At 40.4% G+C, this 22695-nt stretch overlaps 1 protein-coding gene across 4 annotated transcripts in view; it reads right to left on the bottom strand.

The window, feature by feature from the left end:
• Positions 1–10463, bottom strand: part of OSBPL6 (oxysterol binding protein like 6) — an 87350-nt gene extending 76887 nt beyond the window's left edge. For 3 of the 4 annotated variants that reach the window (XM_027896696.1, XM_027896700.1, XM_027896701.1), the window contains exon 1: positions 10393–10463. The gene's annotated coding sequence lies outside the window, so the exon portion shown is untranslated. The remainder of the gene's footprint in view (positions 1–10392) is intronic. The other variant, XM_027896698.1, reaches the window with a different exon arrangement.
• Positions 10464–22695: the final 12232 nt, after the last annotated feature.

Genomic DNA, 22695 nt, shown 5'->3' with positions numbered 1-22695 from the left:
GCATCCAATCAAAAGTGAGACTTAGTGTTTTTCAACTGAAACTTTTCATTACTGTGCATACTGGCACTGAATGGATAACAATATTCATTTTAGCCACTTTTTTAGGCACTTCAGGACCCAACATCATAAAATATTTTGTTAACCTTGACACTTATTTTATCTCAATATTGACTTTCAAGGTCTGTTGTAATTTTTTTTCTACCTTCAGAGATCACTCTAACTGAAGGACAACAGTAATTTTCTTAAGTAACTCAGTTTATTTTTTTGACATTCCTCAATCCTTCACAATAGTTGGTAAGTCAGCATTTAGCCAAATATGTGTCAGTAACCTCAGCCAAGATGCCCATAGCCATTTACACTGAAGAGAAACTCCCTTGCTGTATGCAATACCTGTTCCAAAATCAATCAACAACAGAAAATAGCAACAAAATGATCCTTGAAAGACTACCAAGCGAAGAAAAAAGGACTTATAAGGTTAACTGTATTAATGCTACATAGTGACACCTGAGAAATAAGTGTTTTGGGACAGCTTCCTGACTATAAAAACTCTAAAAGGTAGATTAACAAAAGGGGAGAAAAGCACTGTAGATATTCAGTTCAAAATTACAGTGTTCTGGAAGGAAAATCTCAAATTCATCCTTATTTTCTCTGATTTTTAACAAGCATCCTGAAACAGGAAAATTGCATTTATTCTACAAAGCAGAACTTTGCCCATGCATTTGAAAAAGTTAGGACATTTAATATTTCCTTTTCTTTTTCTTTAACCACATTCTCCAGCTGTCCAAGGCATTGGTCTCTACTTCCCCACCACTCCAGTCAGACATTCAGCAAGATGACAGGCTATGAGTTGGAAGTCTACAGTCCATTCCTTTCAAATATTTATGTTTTAGTCTTTGAAAGTATTTGTAAACTGTATATTCTGTCTTGTCATATTTTAGTTCATAAAAATTAAACTGACCAAACTTGCAAAGCATCAACACTTAGACACTGACAAATTTCAGTGATTACAAAGATAACACAAGCCACCACCTATGATAGGGATCGTTTTCAGTTTCTTACCAAGTTTAATTTCCTCAAAAAACATTCACCCTTTTAACTTGGTGTACTTGAACAAAGGCTTTAAACATGCACCACATCATTATTTGAGTATTTAACTCATAAACATAAACAATGTTTAGCAGTGACAATAAAATGACAAGCAGTAAGTACACAATATACAAAATATAAAGATAAATTAAAATTAGCTGTCTGGGAAGCACACGGCAGTCAGAGAAGACTAGAAGCTTCATGCTTCCTCATTTATCCTTTAATGGAAAAAACTGACATTAGCTGAAAAAGTATTGATTTTCTGTGCTGTAACCTGTGGGAAACTAAAGAAGTGAAAGTCATTTTTGCAGCATACTGAGATTGTTTAAAAAGAAAAATTTCAGAAAGGTCTGCCTGAATTACTTTCTGGATCCCACAACACACATAGACATTTATTTCTGTTCAGACTTGTCCTTCTAAACAAGAAACTTGCATTCGGATTTTGCACCATTATGTTTAAATCTGCTTCAGCATGATTGAAATGTATAACCCACCTTGACAGAAAGACCAACCTCAAGTGCAAAAATAGTTCACTTTCTCCAATTAAGAAATGGCACCTTACACTGCTACTAGGCAGAAAGAGTGGTAGGAAAATAACTGATTTTCCTTGGTATGCTTACACTGTGAACATCCAGGCATTTTGTTCTCAAAGGTTGTTTCCCTTCATAGTTCCCAGCCCCTGACAATACGCACCAAGGATCTCCTGAGGTGGCTAAGGACCCCCAGGAGAAGCATGGAAGACTGCATCAGCCGGGCTGCAGGACGGGCAGCTGGAGCATTGGCAGCCTGGACAAGGGGACATACCCTGAAGGATGGGTGCGCCCTGGCACAGGACTGAAATTCAGAGAGCAGTGAATTAAAGGGTAGGGAGTGACCTATGAGGAGGAAGAATGATAGAGAGGGCACGAGCTGAGGAAGCATGTCTCGGTGCTGGAAAGCCAGAGGCAATGAACACACACCCCTGGTGCATTCGGCTTTTAAAAAATTAGTTTCGAAATTAGTTTGTATTCATTGCATTATTTATAAGAAATTACATCTACAAATAGATTTAGAAAGTGTTGGTGGTTTTCTGAGTGTTACATCACAAAGGTATGACACATTTCTCATGGCAAACTTCCAAAGAATCAGCCAAGAAAACGGAACTATGTGTTCCTCAAGGTATCTGCAGCTTAAAGAGCAGTTTGTTTCCATCAGCTTTTAATGTGGGAATGTTGCCATAGATGTTGAAGTATAGAATCTCTGCAGCTGCTATGCCCTCCACAAGCATGTTCTGTGTGTCTCAGCACTGAGTATAATGTCCACAACCAGACAAAGTAGGAGAACAGAAGGAAAACAGGCGGAGAGTTTACTATTGAAAACCCGTGCAGTGGCAGCAAGAAATAAAACTTCTTTGTTATAAGATATTGCCCTTTTTCTAGAGAGAGCTATGAGCCTAATTTACATCAATCACAGCTTAAATAGTTCTGGTTTACTGTATTTAAAACCCCTTCAACTGATGTAAGCTAGCATACTTCTGTTGCCCTCAAGGGAAATTCACCACGTTTATCAAGTCCTTATTTTATCTGTATCTATCTATTTTTTACACAGCTTAATTCCTTACTGCATCTTTTAAATTATTTTTACTGACTTACTGCAAAAAATACACGTGAAAAAGAATGAAGAAAATACAGAAGATGCTGAAGTCAATGTATTTAACTTGACAAAAGAATGTCATGGAATAGTAAAGAGAAACAGCACGCATTTATGACTGACATTTGATAGCTTTATGCAAAATTATTGAGTTAATACACTCACAAAATTAGGAAGAAAGCACAAAAAATTTCAAATACTGAATAAATCTCTCAAAATTCTGAAGAACATTGAGGGGAAAATCTAATAATGAGTATATCAGGAGGTAACTATACTAGAAATACCATAAAGTGGCAGGGGATAATGACATCACCATGTATTTGCACCACGAGCTGGCAGCCAAGAGCCAGTACAGCTCTGGACTGGGCAGGCAGCAGTATCAGAGCTGGAGGCAATGATCCTTCCTCCCCCACCCCGTGCACAGCCCTCGTACATTAACAGTGCATTAACAGTTTGAGCAACATCTCAACTATCAGAATGTGCACACATCATAGAGGACAAGTATATATTTGGAACTATAAAGGCCATACAGTTGGGAGAAAAATGAGGCACTTGGGAAGGCACAAAGTATCAGGAGAACTATGAGCAGTGATCTGTTATGCAGCCTCTGGGGAACCAGTCTGGGCACTGCAACTGGGAAACACAAAACCTAAGGGTATTAAGAAAAAAAATCACAGCTTTAGGAAAGACCAAGTGATTACAGCATGGCTGCTTTACTCAAAGTTACCCTTTATAGATTCACATTATATTGTTTGGGCCACAACACTATGAAAAAAACAAAGAAATTTATGAATAGGAATTTGTAAATTTTAAAGGCAAAGAATCTGACACTCTTTCCTCTTACTAATGTAGTTCACAAAACTTAAATTTGTAGCACACTTTCTCTTCTTCAGGCAGATGGACACACATAGCAGCCACTATGGAAATGGTAGGACCTATGAAACGAAGCTGCCACGGTCATTGTTACATTTTAGAGCAACCAATTACTTTGCAGATCCAACCACAACCTTTGTATCACTAAAAATGGAAATTAAAAAGCATATAATAGATTACTTCTGAAGCTGCTTCTATCCCTTAAACTCACAGACACTCCACAACCATATGGAGCTATTACAGTCCTGTAAGGGTCTGAGGGTTAGTCAGCTGGGCTAATTCTAACCCTCATCTCTGGCTCATTTTCAGACCTGCCCCACTAATCTTCAATCCACATCAAAAGAAAATACAATCATTACTGTATTAATTAGAGACAGAAGCCACTCTAGTTACTCACTGTAAGCTCTGTCACTCAATGGTACTTACGGTGACTGGGCAGGAGACAGAGTTTGCAGCTACTAAAGAAAATACCTTGTTTGGGTTTTTTAAAGACTATTTTGCATTGCAAAAAGTAACTGCATTGTATTGCATACTGCAAACTGACCACGGGCTTTATATGTAGGCTACACTATCAGTCCTTAGGAGAATGGAGAAAAGCCTGCTCAGTGGAACACCACATAATTTACATTTAGCTTCCCAAAGCATATTTTACACCCACATAAACATAGGTCACAGTTAAGAGGAGTTACAGAACCTTTTTTTTTTTTCTTCAGTCAGAGAATGCATTCTTTTTGCCCACTATTATGTCACCCGAGAACATTAAACCATGTATCAACTGTGTACAACCTGGCTATAGCTCCTAGAAGTCACGCAGTTACAGAACACAGTTCTGTGTTACAGAACACAGTTGTTAGGCACAGCTGAACTTGGAAAGAAAACTTGCATTCAGCTGACCAGAAGAGGGGAAAAATGAGATGGATTTTATTCATTCCTCAACCATTACAAAGAAAGACACAGAATTTGTATGGCTACAGAGCTAACCTTCCAGTACCAGGGGCACACCGATACTTTACATCCAGACTCATCCTCTGACTACTCTATAGCTCCATTTCAGATGGTTCAATCTTTATGGTTTTTGCAAACATCTTATGAGGCTTGTTTTCCAGAAACAGATTAAAACCAAGAAACACAGACTTTATACAGGAAAGAGACATAATTACATACCAGAGGAATGCATATGTCATCCTCACACTGGGGTCAGAGGGACCTCAAGATAACTCAACACCAACTGCCAAGTTTCAGACCTCGGCAAGCTGTTTTATGTTGAAGCTTCTTCCTTGTAACCAAGTATCATTTCTACCATCAGCCACCATCTTCTCACCCAGCTGACCCACTCCACTCTGAAAAAAACATCTGTCACTAAACTAAACATTCCAATTTTCAAGCTGAAAGTCCCTTTATGTGGTACATTTGTTGCCATTTCTGTAGTTCTCCATCAGTGATTCTGCCTTTCCATTTTCCCTAGATCAATCTTTACTAGATGACAACACAACTAACTAGTACCCTAAATGTAAAGGTACAAAAGAAAATAAATTGTTCTCTATCATTATCCTAAATGTTTTCCTGCATTAGAAACGAAACTAATTGAAGAAATTTTTATCTTGTGGCCAAAACCTCAAAAATCATAATTTAAGAAGATGAGCCACAGTGTTTATTCTCTCAGGGTTTATTTCTCACAGGGCTCATTTCTCTCACACTTCTCCAATCACAGTGCCATTTCTTTTCAAACAAGACTGAATTTTATTTTCAAAAGCAGAAGGGAAGAAACAGTTAAAGGTGGTTTTCCTGAATGAGATCACAAGGATGTCAGGCATCCCTGAGTAGGTCAGGCATAAAAATCCTAATACAGTAGAAGTGGGGACAAGAGACCATTTGTAGTCCCACTGCAGATGCAGTTTGACCACACACAGGACAGAGACAGTAAAGGCAGAGGTGAAATGGGAAGAAGAATCATCAGCCTGGAACCGTTTCTGTAGGATATTCAACGAAAATCCTCCTGACCCAAATCCTGTGTAAGACCACCTTATCCACACTGGGTTTGTCACAGCAGAAGAGGGTGGTGGGATGGCTGCAAGGACAGACACCACTGTATCACATAATTTAGTAGTGTTTTATTAAGCAAGATGATTTCTGTTCCAGCTTGTCTGTTCCAGGATACACACAAATCAAGGTCCAGGTGACACTGACACCACAGACCCTGAGGAACAGAATGCTCACCCCACCTGCTCAGTGTGTCAAAGTCCTGACTAGTGGCCTGGACCTTGCACAAGTCTGTTCCCCTCCAGCTCAGCCTTCCAAGAAGACAACAAGAAAACCAAGCTTCCCAGAAAGAAATTATTTTTTCGTAGAAAACTGAATCTAGTGCAACATGACATCTGCTACTTAAAATTCTTGCAATTCCATATTAAGTTCACAATGAATTAGAAACTTCTTTCCTTTACACCTCATATTAATATATCCATTATTTCCTTTATGAGATGTGCTCTCAATTAGTATTAAAATATATTAATTTCTAAGGAATTAAAAAAAATTGAAATCATTTAACTTGATTTCAAAATGCATCTGTTCTCTCTGCTACAGAGAACATTTCTAAGAATTATTATAAAGCTCTCCTAGTTTAAGGAGTTTACAACTGTCATACATTCCAGACCTATCCTCTTACTCTTCTTCAATCTTCTTACTCCTCCTCTTCTTCCTTCTAAACTTCTCTTTTTAAAGTTATAGGTAACCAGTAATGACATAAAATCTTTTTCAGTTTCTGATTTGGTGATGGGGGGGCTTACACTGAAACCATTTAAGCAACCAGCCTGTAGCTGTCTCAGAAATACAAGACTGGAAATTCAGCATCTCCCTACCTGCTGCTACCACCTATGTAAATAGCCCTCAGCAGAGAGTAACACATTTCACTTGGAACCAGCTTATAAACTATCTGAAAATTCTGTAGGATTAACATACATATGCAGAAAAAGAAATAATTCAGAGTTTCTCAACACCATCTATTTTTCACTGTTAATAGAAAATTAACAATTTTCTGGGTTTCACCTTTCATGCCAAAACAGAATTACAGAATAATTCAGGTTGGAAGGACCCTTCAGATGTCACTTGAGCCAACCCTCACTGAAAAAAAAAAAAAAAAAAACCAAAACAACAGCAACAAAACCAACCCTGTTTTTCCTCTTTTAACGGTTGTCCCTAGTATTTTGGCACTGTTCCCTCTTTTCCCCCTTAACAACTCTGTGCAGTCCTGAAGTTTCCCTAAAATACGTAAGTTTGACTGTCTACACACAGAAACTCCCGTGGTCTTCTCTCAGCTTCCACATTTCACATTTAGTTGTCCTCCCTTTCACTGGTTTATCAGCTACCAGCACCAAAATGTTCTTCCATCCCTTTTCAACTTTTTTTAAAGGATCAACCCCAAAAGAGAGACATGCTAGAAACACCATTCATCAGGATATATATAGCAGTTGCATTTAAAAAAACACTTTTACCTGCCTCCATGTCTGTATTCTGACTTACAGGAAATAGTGGGCTTGTATTTACAGCTAAGAAAACCTTGGTATGGAAATGTGAAATTAATTACAAACATAATAACACCACTCATAGCATGAACTCTACTAGTAGGCCTAGGAAAATAGCAATAGGACAAGGAGTTACAGCTTTAAACCAAAAGAGGGTTGATTCAGAAAAGATATAAGGATGAAATTTTTTATGATGAGGGAGAGGAAACACTGAAACAGGTTGCCCAGAGAGGTAGTAGATGCCCTATCCCTGAAAACATCCAAGGCCAGGTTGGATGGGGCTCTGAGCAACCTGGTCTAGTTGAAGATGTCCCTACTCATTGCAGGTAGTTGGAATAGAGGACCTGTAAAGGTCCTTTCCAATCCAAACCATTCTACAGCTCTATAATTACATATTCCTTACTATTTCATATTACAACCAAATTCAGCTCATGTTACCTGGTATCTCACTATACAACTACCTTGTCACTAGACTTTTGGCAGCTGGAGTCTCCCTGTCTATGACCAAAGCCATGTTTTTAATCTGCCAAAAATCCAACATCCCTCAAATGGCCTGAGCATATTTACTTTCATTTGTGTATTGCACCTGTTGCTGCTTCCTTCAACACTTAGAACCTTGATATGGCAAATTCCCTCCTCCCCAAAAAAGTAAGTATTTACTTTAGTACTCCACTGTGAAGATTTCTTTTTAATCTCAATAAACTTAGCTTAAGAAAGAAACACAAGCCTGAAGGAAGTTCTTGGAGAAATTCCTTTTTTAAGTAGAATTGCCCAGAGTAACATTTCTCATAAAAATTATCTGCAAAAACTGCTGCCTTTTCTCATGCCAGGACAGTCAAAAACTTCAAAACCACAAAGCATTAGGTTACTAGGGGGGAAAAAAAGAAAGACACAAAAAAAATCCTCCCAGAAATCTCTGGGAATTTTTTGAATTGCTCAGTGTTTTAAAAAAATATTAGAGAAGAGCACAAGTGTTTGCCACCCTATACATGAGGCGTAACGGCTAATTAAACCATTAGGATAGGCTCACTGTATACATACACACACAGGAAAAATATAAACACACATATCTTTAGCAGTGAAGCAGTTCCTTCCCGTCTCTCACTGCAGGTTCTCTGGTGCGTCACAGGCACAGAAGGGCTGACCTAGAGGACTAAGACCCTTAAGAAATACAACCCTCCTGAGACAAAGCCACATGGTAAAGAAGTGTAAATTCTCAGGATTCTAAAGGATTATGTGGGAGGGAAAAAAAAGAAAAGAAAAAAGAAAAGCAGAGAAAACCTATGCTGATATGATGTGTATCTAGCCAAACAAGAACAAAAGCATTCACTTCCATCACACTACGAAATCCATCAGCAGACCATGCCTCAGCTGAAGTGTGCAGCACCAAGGGGTAAACATGTGTACATATCGCATACACATGCCAGAGGACTAAAGGAAAATGAAGCTGTACTATGAACACTCTCTGCTTTCATCTCCAGAGTGGACCAGAGGAAGATGTAGTAAAGGAGACCAGTCCCATCTCCACCACCATTTGCAACAGAGGCAGGGGACTCCCCTACTAAAGATGTCACAAAGCTTTATCTTTCCACAGCCAGGTACAGCTCATAAGCACTGTGGAGGATCTGTGAGCGCAATACCCAACTAATGGGAAGTGGAAGAAGCAAGCTTGTTGAACTATAGTACAACAAAAGGTACCTCTGTCAGCCCTCAGTAGCAAAGGAAAATGTATAGGGAGTCTTCAGGTACAGATCCTGCAATGTATTGCTGTCCAGATACACATCCTGCCACGTATTTGTACAGAAAACATAGTTTAAATATAAATTCTTTAAGGTTTTTAAATAATCAGTCACATCTCTGTTAATTTATCTAAAAGGAGATAAAAGAGAAAGTAGTCTTCTTGTGTAGTTTTTAAACAAAAAGAAATCCCTATTTATTATATATACACTTAAAGATGTTTATAAGTACTAAACATATAAGATCCATAACAACCACATCTGCTTAACCTCTAAAGGTCAAGGTCCTGTCATTTATACCATGAAAAAAAAAAAGTCTAATTATCATACCTACAGCTATATGGACGAAGGCTGGTTATTAGAAAAGAACTATTATAAACCAAACACAATTTCATTGTACAGAAACCATTAGATACTTGATGAGATTTTAATCTTTGAGCTGGTATCATTCTGCAACTTAATCATCTGGAGAACAGAAAATCTGTTAGGAATGCAATTAAATGTACTAGTTCCATTAAAATTGAGCTGATACAGTTAATTGTAGTCCTAAAATAGCTATTTCCTCACACCTTCACTATGCAATTTTTTTTCATCTACTGAGTAAGAGTCTATTTAAGGAACACTTTTCACTTAAACTGTCTAATAAGATTTGTGAATACTTTTGTTCTGTTGTTTTCCCATACAAGTTGCGCTGCAGTTCACTGTTCGACCTTGGCTTCCTAATTTGCTCTGAGATGTACAGCAAGGTCTTTTGTTTCAGTTACTGTTAGTCCATAGCATCTGCATTGCTGAAGCTTTTGGGAAGAAAATCAACGATGTAGCCTCACAGCACACTACAGCAATTATAAACTGAAATGAAATGAGCCAATGGCAAAACCCACGTCAGATAGTCATTTTAAGCATCAGCACTTCTGACAAACAGATGATTTCCAAACACCAATTTTAACGAACCCATACATCTTCAATGTACTTGGAAAGGTTTTGCAGCATTGCCAGCAAATTGGGAATATAGGCCGTTCCTACCTGGTTCTGAGAGAAACAGAAGGAAAACAACAAAGGTATCCTAACAGTGTATCAACTTGGCAATAGCTAATCTACAACCGAACCTTGCAGACCACACAGTTTATTGGGGCATTTTAAACTGCTCTGCAACGAAGGGGTAAGAAATCCCGACTTCGGGGAGCGGCAGCGGAGTCGCGGGCTCGGGGCTGACACGGGCGCATCTCCCTGCGCGGATGCCGTTACGTAACCGCGGCCCGGCCCCCCCGGTCCGGATGCTCCGGATGCGCCCCCGGGGCCGCAGAGCCCCCGCCGGGCCACTGCCCCAGCCCCGGGCCCGGCCCCGCCGCCTCCGCGCCCAGACCCGCTTCCGCCCCTCCGGCGGTACCGCCGCGCTCCGCGGCACAGGACCCCGCGCGGCCCCCGGGGACCCGCCGACCCCGGCCCCGCCGCGACCCGCGGCTCCCGACCCGGCCCGACCCGGCCCGTCCCGCCGCTCGGCTCCGCGCACGGGCCCCTGCGCGCCCCCAGCGCCGCCGGTCAGCGCCCACCTCCTCACAGGGCTCCGCGGCGCATCCCCGCTGCGGCCCGGGAGGCTGCGCCCCGCCGCTGCCCGCACTCCCCGCCCGCCTGACGGAGGGAGGGAGGGAGGGAGGGAGAGAGGGGGCGGGCAGCCGCCGCCGCAGCCCCGCCGCGCCGCCCCCCGCCCCCGCCCGCCGGCCAAGGTGCCCCCTGCGCCGGCGGGACCCACCTGCGGCGGGTGGTCCTGCGCTGCCCCGGGCACAGGTGTCGGGGCTGGGCTGGGCAGGGGCGGCCGGCGCAGGGATGCTCAGCCGAGCGCGGCCGCGGCCCTGTGCGCGCAGCGGCGGGGCGGCGCCGGGGCTCGGCACCGCACCGCACCTCGCTGTCCGCTCCTGCCGCTGGCCCCGGTGCGCCACGCAAAGCACGGAGTCAGGCTGCTACCGGCGTGTCGGAGAAACGGGGCAGCGGCGGGGACCGTGTCATGGGCTTCGGTCATGACATCAGGTCTGGAATTAATCGGGAAAGCACGTGGGCAACGGCGGGGCTGCGCTGGAGAGAGAGGGACCTCCGTGCCAGGAGCGGGAGGATGGTGTCAGACAAAGGGGTGCCGCCGAGGGACTGGGCTGTCAGCAGCCGCGTAAGGGCCTTTCCCCACCCAGGCTTGGTGACACAAGCACAACACCCAACCCTGCACCGTCACCCTCCCGCAGCGTTTACTGCGTTAGCCGATCAGTCTTTGTCAGCCGATAATGGGTTGTTGTTGTAAAAACACACATTAGATGCCCAAGAAAGCTGCTGTAGAAATCACTTCTTTGGTTTAATCTGTATTAGGGGTTTTTGTTGGGTTTGGGTTGTTTGGGGTTTTTTTCTGTAGATTCTCCATCACGGCTTTTACGACATCCTTGGTAGCTTAGACACACCTTTGGAAACGGGAAGCTGGACTGTCTTGTGTAGAGAACCTACTGAGTGGCACAGGTCACCCTGCTGTGGAGGAGACAGGTTTCAGACTCACCTATCTGGAGGAGACAGGTTTCAGACTCACCTCTGGCACCCTGGTCCTTCTGCTAGAGCCTGGTCACACTGTCCTCCCCTCCAGGAATGGCTCTGAGACCTCTCCTGGCAAACTGCACTCCTCCTACTATTTACATCCCCCAGCTTAGCCCTGCTCTCTGGATCATGGTAACCAGACGGGAAATAGAGTGTTGTCCAAGAAAAGCAGTCGAAATTCCTGGAGAACTAGATGCCACTGCCAGCAAATTTCAGTACGAGAAGTGGGAAGAAAAGGGCAAATACCTTGGGGGAAAAAAAATAGATTTACAGCATTCTATAAATTACTGAGCCTACACTATTCATAAAGCAAAGACAAACAGGCTGTATGATGCTCGTTTATGTTTTCCCCTTTTCTCAAACTGGCAGTTCCAGATTTGGCAGCATCACTGTGCAACAAAGGATCATTTTGGAGACCCTGGCATACAAAGAACCACAGTTGTTTTCCTGTTAGAGCAAAGACCTCCATAGAAGAATCCCTTGAAATACTACTTTTTGTGTAACCTCTAGATTCATTAAGTAACACGATTTTTTCTTTTTGGTGTTTGGTTTCTAAGAGTTGAAACAGGAAAATCATTAAGTGGGATTATGGTGGGCGACAGAGTAAGTTTTCATATAAAATCCATAGAAAAATTAAGAAGCTATTCTTAAAAAGTTCCACATTATGGAACGCTTAGTAATACCAGGAATGTAGTCGCTTATTTTTCTTCTAAAGTAAGTAAAGAGGCAAGGAAATGGAGGTGTGTTAAGGTTCAACAACACCATTACAGACAAGAGGCCACTCAACATCAGTGACCTGAAAGAAATTCCAGAAGACTGTGTTGTTAATTAGCTCGCTTGTTTCTCAACAACTTATTCTTTAGTATTGTCTAACGATCTTGATACCAAATTCTTAAGTGGCTATTACACAGAGATTTTTTTTTTTTTACTAATTTACCTATACTTAAAGGGAAACAAATATGTAGAAGAGCAGTTAAAATATTTTGTTAAAATGATACAATTAAGTTACATAGATGGTAGATGCCAAAATGCTCATGAAGTGTATGCACGCAGGTACTGTCCTCATCTTCTAAGGCCTTATTTACATAGAACTGTTTCTTAGACAACTGTAGACGATTATGACCATATCACTTCAGAAATGTTTATATAAGCCGATTTTATGTAGTCTTACATAAATGTTTTGAAAATCTCTGTTGTTGTTACATAATGACATGGGGATTTTTTTCACTGATTTTTAATCATAATTTGCACCACCAGGAGCAAAAGGTTGAACATCTTGATGAAATGTTGACGTAAGGACCTAAACACAGGAGAGGAGCTATATTCCATTTTGTCCATTCAAGAGCTTGACCTGTTTTTCTCAAGGTTACTCTCATCATCAACTGGGAGGCAGGTTTTCTGGAAGAAAACTATAAAACATGGTTTGATTGTCCATGCAGAGATAAAACCTCCACAGGATAAATCCTAGAATTCTTTCCACAATTCTTGGTAAGACAGAAATGCCTTTAAAATGTCCCATTCTTCATTCAGGCAGCAGAGAAATTTACTAAATATAAAAGCAAATGTTTGCTTACTACCCATACCCTGAGGATAAGCAAATCTATGGGCATTGAAAATATTTACTAACAGAACCCTAAGAAAATAATTTTATTTTCTCCTGTAATAAGCAATATTATTGTTTCTTTGCTCTCATTGATTGTTAGGGTTTGCACGTGTTTGACAAAACAGTACCCTTAGACAAGGCATAGGTAGCAAACCCATGTTTTTATTAAAGATTTTTGCAAATTACACCTTGTCTTTTTTGCAAATTCATTGAATTATGCAAAACTGTGAGAATATAGCAGTAGTAACCAGGGAACTGGAAGTGCTTTGAAGAAAAAGCATATAGCAGAGCACCAAAGAGCATTAAAGAGTGTCTGATAATAAACAAATTAGACAGAGGGAGAACTTGGGAGGCAGGTTCCTATCAGGCACATGCTCTGAAAGCAGAAAGGCAGGCAAACTGGATGTGCCTTACAGCAGGGGAGTGCCAGAGGACTGAAGAGCCATTTCCATGAACCAGGAAACACAGCTGCCATCGGGACCGACATCAGCTAACCAGAGCAATGTCCCCTTTCCTTGACAGATTCTGAACACCTAACACAACATTATTTACTTTCCTCTTTGAGTCCTCCTTAGGACTGAACTGCTTAGAATACTTCTGATGAGCAGCGTTACACCTAAATAGCCTAAAAGTGTGAAGACCAATGATCTTTGCAGTTTCCTGATGATGCAAAATGACTCATGATAGGCAAAATGAAAGCTGACTCTGAGCAGCTGTAGAAGGATCTGACAACAGTGAGCAATAGGGTGATGAGACAGTGGCTGAAAGTCTATGTCAATAACTGCAAACTAATGTAAACAGTAATGAAAAGAACCCTAACTAAACATACATAATAATGGGCTCTAAATTAGCCTTTATTATTTGGAGTCATTGTGAGTAGTTTCCTGCAAACATTAGTTTGCTACTCAGCAGTAGTCCAAAAGGCAAACAATATTAGAAATTGCTCCAAAAGCAGTAGAGAACAAAGCAGAAGAGCTCATTACAACCCTGTGTAAATCTCTTTGCACTTGAGTGCTGTGTACAGTTCTGGTTCCTTCAAATGTGAAACTAGAAAATGCATGTATGCAGCCGAAAAAATATACACAAAAGTATGGGAATGCATTTGTGTGAGGAAATAATTTCTAGATGAAGAGCAGACTGAGAAAGGATTGTCTTTTCATCTATAAAATCCCAAATGATACATAGGAGGCTGACAGGAAATGATCACTTGCTATTTTTCATCACACAGGGCTTCAGTGAAACTCAGATCAGGCAGCAGGTTTAAAACAACTGGAAAAAACTTTTCCATACAAAATGTTATCAATGCAGATGGCCTGCTTCTATACTATGCTATGAAGCTGAAGAGACAGATGATTTTAAGCAGGGATCATACAAATGAACGAAGGACAGCTGTAGGCACAACAATTTCTTTTGCAGTTCCTGCTGAGAAGGTACCTGCCCCATTGCCTATTGAGGGGTGTCCACAAAGGGACACTCATTATCTGTGCCACTCTTTCTGAGCATCAGTTTCCAGCCACTGTAGAGAGCAGGTTACCAGACTAAATGGACCTTTACACAGTCTTGTGCAGCCATTCAAATGGTTTATTCTTTCTCCTCAGGTGTGAGAAACCAAAGACAAGCAGCAGCCCTACGTATGAAAGCATATTCCTGCCTTTCTCCATCTTCCCTGTGAGTGAAATCAGACTCTTAGTTCCTGATCTTTCCATTTAGGTGTTTTTCAATTCCCCTGAAGAGAATTCGGAAAAACTGGTTTTATCATTTTAATATTTTGCTCTTCGATTTCTGTAGTGATAGTCCATATACACTGGTCTATTCATTTCAGCACCATTTTTTACTCTACTTTATACAAAATCAGGACAGCACATAGCAAGGAAAGCCTAAAGCATAACAGCATAAGATATGCATAGAGTATAACAAAAATACTTTCCATATTCATAGATCATGAAAAAAATAAAATATAAACCATTCTTGGACATCCCCGAAGAAAAAGGGAAAATTATGTCTTCTCATTGAAGAAACTAGAAAGGGAAGTAGAAACACTCAAAGATGATTTAAAACTGAAATTACAAGTAAATATCTTACATAGATAATCACAATTTATAAGAGTTCTATTAAGAATATCCCTGTTAAATAGAAGAAGCCAGAAATCTGAACAGCAATTCTCAAGTGCAGAACTCAAAGAATCTCTGAAGACAAACATATGACCAATCAGCTGGAGCGGTTCAATCTCAAAAAAACCCACAATCTATGTGGTTGATACCCTCTATAGTTAACTATCTCCACTCAAAGAAAAGAGCTTGTTTCATACTTGATTTTGGCAATGGGTAGTAGTTCCATAGCTTCATCTTCAGCTAACTGCATGATTTCTTTACTGTGTAGACTGCAAAACCAAAGTAGTATAAACACTTTGAGCTATAAGTTTTAAACAACAAAGAAAGCTCTGGTTGCAAGTGTTATCACTACTACCTTCTAACCCTGCTGGCTATTACCAGAACTGCTTTCTATTCTAAGTTCTTTCAAGCTTCAGTATTTAAAGGACTTTTCTCTATATAACTCCATTAGAATAGCTTTGAAAAGGGTCACAGCAGTCAAGTTTTCTCTGCACTCCCTGAGAACTACCTAATTAATTTCTTTTTCCAAAGCAACATCAGAGATTACCCAGCTTCAAACAGTTTCAGATGATCTCCAGGTTAAAATTCCAAGAAGACTTATATATACGGGCATTGAGGCCATCTTTGTATCCTCGGCCTTTAGGCAAAGGAAAAACCTCCTGTGATATCTGTGTATGGATAACCCGTGTCTAAAATTCCAGCAATAATTTTAAGTAGCTTAGCTGGTATGTTGTCACAGAGAAGAGCAGCAAATTTTAATGTCCCCTGGCATTATTATACTAATGTGAACTCTGAATAGAAGTGAACTCTATGGACTTGATTACAAACTTAAAAACATCAGTGGGTCAAGACATACAGTACATGTTTTTATACGCCACTGCCTTTGATTTTGTTTTGCTGATTAAGTATTACTTTACGCCTGCTATCCTTGGATATAACAGACACATTAGGAGGGGGATTTAGCATGCCCACGATGAGGACAGTCTGCATTCTGGTACTTTAAATAACTTTCATCAATCTTGCAATTTTATTTGTTAAGTTGCTTGTAATTTCAATTTTAGAATATATTTCCTGCATATACTTACATTTCTGATAGAGTGTTCATGTCCACATACCTGAACATGCTCTGTTAACATTGTCCCGTACTCCTTAAAATGTCATCTGGAAAATTTACTCATTAGCACCTTCCAAAGACAGAACTCGGTCAGAAGAGTTGGAAGAATTCCCAGGGAAACTTCTGTACTTGCATGCTCAGGATTTGTAAACATTTTCTCTAAATATAGAGCTGGGTCTGGTCAGCAGTTAACTCTTCAGTCTTAATATAAGTCCTGCAGATACTGTATGTTGGATATTGTACGTTAACACTGGATTTGAACACCCTACACTTCATGTTGGGTGAAGCCCCACCTTTCCAAGCTCCAGAGAGTTTGCAGAATTTCAAGAAAAAATCATAATAAAAGAATTAAGGTTTAGGAGCAGGCAGATGTATACTGTTAAAGTAGATGAAATAAGAGTCTTATTGTGTCAATATTTAATTAATCTGACAGTGCCATGTATAGTTCAAAACAACAGCCCCACCTCTATGAGATGTGTGGACTTTACAGCACTGAAGTGTTATTTTCAAGCTGTGATTTATGATGTTTACAAAGCACCAAGCCCATAAAGCCCATCATCCCTCAAAGCAACTCCTCTTGAAAGCTTCCTTTAAAGCATTTATAAGCAAGCAGAGCAAGCAGCTGAACGGTGTTTTGTGTTATATCCAGTTACACACTTCTCGTCACTCCTGTACCCAGCAGAGCTGCCTGGTGCAGAGTTTCAGTCTCCACAACTTCAGCTACCAGAGTTGTCTGAAGCATCTGGAACCACCTCGAGTTCTGAGTGTGGCACAGCATCAGGCTGGCTGCAGGAGGCCTGATTCTGCCTGTAACTCAAGCTTCTGTTGCTGTGTTTGTCCCTGCCAAAAGCAGAGGTTGTGGATGAGTGACCTGGTGTGAATTTGTGCTGCAAGTTGTTCAGTGAACTCCAGACAGCTGCAGCTGGGGTGAGCTGTGTTAACGCAAGGAGTAACAGTACCACTACACACCAGAGTGATGAAGGAGAAAATACCTAACAAGATAAATGAGCAGAATGCAAACAGTTTTGAAAAAACAGATATTGCTTTAAAAGTAATTCTGGTGCCATAATATTCATTATGTGTATATGAAATGTGCATTGTGCATTTCGAAATGAAGGAGAAGTACGACACGAAAGAGTGACGTTACTATACATTGATGTAAGGGCTTCTAGAGTTCATTTGTGATGGACATCCATCCAAAAGACTCAAAATCTCTAAAAACAATCTAATTTTGAAGCATTTGGCTTCCAGAGCACCACAGTGCCCTCCATCTTTTGTGTCTTAAGATCTGATTAATTTGGATTATCCTGCTTTTCCCAGTATCCGAATTGGCTTTCCCGCAGGAATCTCCATGCCTTACCTCCTATTAGACTGTTTCCTGTTCTATTTCTCAAAATCAGAGCTCCTTTTTTATAATCTTCTTTATTTTTCCTTTGTTTTATCTCTCTTTCTCCTGATTCTCTTCCTAGTTCCTGCTCATTATCTTGCTCCTAATCTTTTACAGAAAAATTGCAAAAATGCCAAAAAATGGTATAAAGAGGTGTTCTGTATGCAGTGTTTTCAGGTATCTCACAGAAAATTTTCATACTCAGCACGATAATTTTAAAAGTATTTGGCTAATCCTGCATTAGCAAAACTAGGAAAAGCCTCTGAAACAGGAAGAAAAATAAATCAGAAATAGACATGTGAGGCATGTGCAAGCAAAACTAGAACATCTGTATTTTAAAGCTGAAAGGCTGTGAAGAAAAAAAATGGATTAAAAATAATTCAGAGAAAATATGCAAGTTAAAATAGGCTTCTGTCTCCTATTACTTTTAAATCAATTACTTTAGATTATTTTAATTATTAACTTACATTAAAAGCACTTTAAATTATGTGTTTGAAATTGATACACTTAGTGATAATTCTTTACCTGTGGAAAAAAACCATAAGCTTTTGGTTATGACATTCTATATATAGGTTATCTCAGGAGCAGGTTAAGATTTTCAGCGGTGTCAGCTTTGAGCTGCAGTCTCCATCTACACACCCAGGAGCCCAGTGACCTCTGCTGGAACCAGAGGGATTGCCTCACAGCACTCCTGGCTGCAGTGTCACCCTTTGTCCCTTTGCTGTAACTGTAAGTGAACTTGGCATCGTTAACCCTCCTTTGATAGCTTTTCTTCACTTTATTTGGAGAAGATTTACCAATATAAATGTAGTTCTAATCTACATTCTGCGAAAAACTTGAGCAGAATCTCTGATAAAGTTTTAAATTAATGTTTAACAAATAAAGGTAGTAAGTTCAGGAAAATGGCATAATGAGAATATGAAATTAGTTTTCCTGAATTGAAACTGGGCACATAATTACATGTTTTCACCTTTAACAGTTTCTACTTAATGTATGATTACTCCTTCTGTCTGTCACTTACTTCTACAGTAATTGAAAGAGTGGAGGTTCCTGGTATTGCAGACATCAGATGATATCTCTGGAGACAGAGCAGAAGAGACAGAGTGCCCTGGGTCAGAAAAAGGACCACCAACAGGAAGAACAAGAAAGGATGCAAAGGAAATCCAAATGCACACTGCACTGCAAACCTGGGCTCTACCCCCACGTGAGGTGCCCTAGGACTTGTTTGTGCCACTAAAGGTCTCAGGAACTCCAGGACCCAGAGAGGCACTGCAATCACTGACTCACAGATCACATTCAGAATGCACAGCCCTCTTGAGAATGGCCTTTTTTCATTTCATAATCAAAAATATCCTAATGTAGACATTCAGACAACATAAGCAGATTAGTATCTTCCCCAAGTTACACAAAGAAAAGGCTCCTCTACTGACCAAGCAGTTATGACTCAATAAATGGATAAAATTATTTCTATTGGACATCATTTAGTGTAATTTATGAAATCTGTATTATCTCATTTTCAAAAGGTATAACAGCCTTGTTCAATGCCTACAGAAACTATGGCTGATGAACACAGCTGAAATCCAAGTCACTTACAGGTGAGCATACTAAATTCTAGTTAAGAGCATTAAAGCACTGATTCTGCAAAACAGCACACCAAAAACCCTATACAGTTTTGGTCAATTCACTAAACACCATCAAAAGGAATATGAGTGACAAGTTTTTTTCCAGTGCAGGAACCTAATACTCATTTTCACAGCAGACAGTTTTTACTTACCAATAAAATGACCTATAAAAGCAGCATGCCATTCACCAGTAGTGCTATATAACAACTGAAACAGGGAGTGGTGAATATCATATCCAATCAAAAATGCTGGGGTACTTTAAAACAGCAAAATGTATTTACACAAGCTGTTACTTAGATAGAGAAGAATAGTACATTAATACTTTCAGTAAATACACTGAACTCTAAGGAGAACAATAATGATTTTGGTTTAAGTATCTTCTAAAAACCATTACCAGAACACTGCAAATGACTCCATGTGAGTTGACTAGTAGCCTGATTCAATACTGAGTAAAAGGGAGATGCTGTTTGCAGAGTTGCTTTTTTGGGTACCTCGAAGTCTTAGAACCAGAAATGGGAAATTTTTTTTTTTTTCAAATTCCAGCCCAATTCCAATTCTCTCCAATTGCAGACCTGACTGAATGAGCAGGCAAGAGAACTTCACAGCCCAAAGCAGGGAGCATTGATCTTCCATGCCCAGGGGAGTGCAGCGGCCCACTACTCCCAGAGACATGTAATTACAAAACAAAAGATGGAGAACGATTAGAAAATGACACTGCTCTGGTACTTTGTAACATTAGTTCAAGTTGTAAAGGGTATCCTTTAACCCTCTGCGTGTGTTGAATGCTCCCTTCATTAGGATTATGCCCATTAAGATCATGCCAACCTGATTTTTAATTCCCCATGTTGGACGGCCAAAAAGAGACACAAGTCACTTCATTTTTGAGTGTTTACCCTCCTGGGGATGTTTATATCCCCTAAGCACACAGGGATCCATCTTCAGTACCACGTCAGACCAGGGATCGTGACATAAGAGAGACTCATCAGAAGGCTGATTCTATCACATAAAGGAGAAGTTGGGGTTTCTTTCAACTGCCTATACAGGCATTCTCAGCATTTCACTGCATTTCACAGATACACTGCACCATACAGGTTCATCAGCATGTGTCAGGCCCCTCTACACGAACATGGTGTCTTTCCATGTATCCAGAATAGGACTGATGCTTTCTGAAAGTTTTGGATTCACTGCACACACTGACTGTACAGTTAAGTCTGCAAAGGTGCTGCTTGACAGTTGTGGAATTTGGGATTTATGGCAACCTTGTCGAAATTATTTCCCCTGAGCAAAACAGGAAAGCCCCAAACACTACTTGAAATTTAACATAAAGGACGAAAAGAAAAAAAATCACAAAACCAACCAAGCAGCAAAGAAACCTAACACACCAACCCAAACTGGGAATTTTTTCATGGGAACCCCAGAGAAGTGGCAACCCTTCTTATGAACAACCTTTGGGCTAGAGTCACAGGATCCAATTCTCCAGGCTCAAGCATAAACCTCTGATTTTTAACATCTACACCAAACTGAGCAGGAATTTTACAGCCTGCATTAACCATGCAGCCTTGATTCAAATTCTGTTCTTTGTGCTGAATGGAACAACTGCTCTTGGGGAAAAAAGCTGCTGGTGAGTCATCAAGGACTGCACTGTAACACATACTAGGGAGATGGAAAGAAGGAAAAGGAGGTTTCTTAGGCAATCTTTATTCTGAACTTCCTCACCGTTGAGCATTTGAATTCTAATATTCTTTTAACATAGGAAGAACATTTTTTCAACTTTTAAACTTGAATTTAAACTTCTGAAACAATTGTAATGACAGTGCTTATTCTCATATACCCTCTAATGCAAAAGTATTTTTACTGATACTCCTTAATAAGGAGCAGGAAATAAAATCTAGTTGAACATGACTGTATTGAAATATTTACTAAATACTTTAAAATATTTGCTGTATAAGTAACATTAAGTAACCTGCATGTAATATTATTCTAATTGCATTTATTTGATAGTAGGTGAAGTCAAATGACAATTACCAGACGGCTAATCTAGGTTTGCATCCTAGCAGTAGTTTAAGACAGCTGACTGTAAAGCACCAAATGGTAAAGCTCTAAGGTTTGAGTAAGCATGCCTTCCAGTTAAAAAGATTTTATCAAAAACTCTCCACTCCCTCCTCTTCCCACCCCCACTCCCCCACATCCCAACCAAGGCCATTACTTTATTGGGTGCATGTGTTTTGCTGTTGGGAAACAAAGGAGAAAATTAAGAAGTTTTCTTAATTAAGAAAATTAAGCAGCTTTTAGTTACTTACAACTAGAGATGTTTTCCAATACCTTCTCATTTCCTCCTTCTTTTTAAAAAAACAAATAAAACAAGAAAAGCAACCCATCTGTTGTAGGTAAAAACATAGCTTAAATTAATTAAGAGACACAAGACAAACCCACTATGATAAGGTGCTGTGTTTCTCTGCACATTCACTGTTGAGACTGGGAAAATGAAGGGGCTGCACCACCAGAAAGGAGGTTGCAAAGGTTTCCTGGTAAGAAGCAACAGTCTTGGAAAGAATAAGGGGCTGGAGAAGCAGATGGTGAGAATCATGGAAGGGGGGACGATGATCCTGGAGCTCAGTGAGCTACATAAAAATGAAAGCCCAGGGCTGCTAAGGGACACTGGCCAGTGGGATCTAAGCTGGTGACTGAGCAGATGCACAGCACAAAAACAACCCTCCGTCCAGCCCTCCCAACAGCAACATCTCCCCACCGGGAAGGGAACCTGAGGCTAAGCCAACCTAACACTGCTGGCAGGGAGTGAAGAAAAGTGGTAAGTGCATGAAATTACAGGGTAGGATAAAAGCTCAAATCTCATTGTTTCTTAAACCCCACTATCCAGATCTACTGTCCCTCACTCTGTCTCCCCTGTGACCCAACCCCCCTCATCAATGTAAATAACTCTCCCAGCCCATTAAAAGTGCATACACTGATGATGTCCACCCTGAACACAGTTCACTATCCCATCCTGGAACTAAGAGAGTAAGACCTGCATTCTTGTCCAAATCTTCCTGTGAGGTAGGGATTTCTTGGAAGGAAATACTTCCAAAGGTGTGCAGAGCCAGAAGTTACAGGGTGCTTCAGTGTCTCTCCCCACACCAATGATCAAGGGACCAGGATGGGAGATGCATCCAAGGGCATGCTTGTCCTGTAGCGTGCATACAACTGGAATTCCTCAATTTTATCTGCATAAATTATTTTAATAACCAGGATATTTTCAATTCAACAAGTGGTATGCAGGAATACATATTTGTATTTGGCATTTGAAAATTCTCTGTGCAAATATTTGAACTATCTTCATTTAGTCTCCATCAGTGCCAGAATGTGCTCTTCATCCTGCTGAAATGCTGACTTGTCCAACTCTCACTTGAACAAATGCATTGAAAGCTTCTGGGAGGAAAAAAAAAAAAAA

The sequence above is a fragment of the Empidonax traillii genome, unplaced genomic scaffold, assembly GCF_003031625.1.
Source record: "Empidonax traillii isolate 1590-97213 ecotype Southwest subspecies unplaced genomic scaffold, ASM303162v1 scaffold513:size879593, whole genome shotgun sequence".
In the NCBI taxonomy this organism is placed as follows: Eukaryota; Metazoa; Chordata; class Aves; order Passeriformes; family Tyrannidae; genus Empidonax; species Empidonax traillii.
The sequence above is the reverse complement of the archived record's forward strand: the minus strand, read 5'-3'. Positions and strand labels throughout refer to the sequence as shown.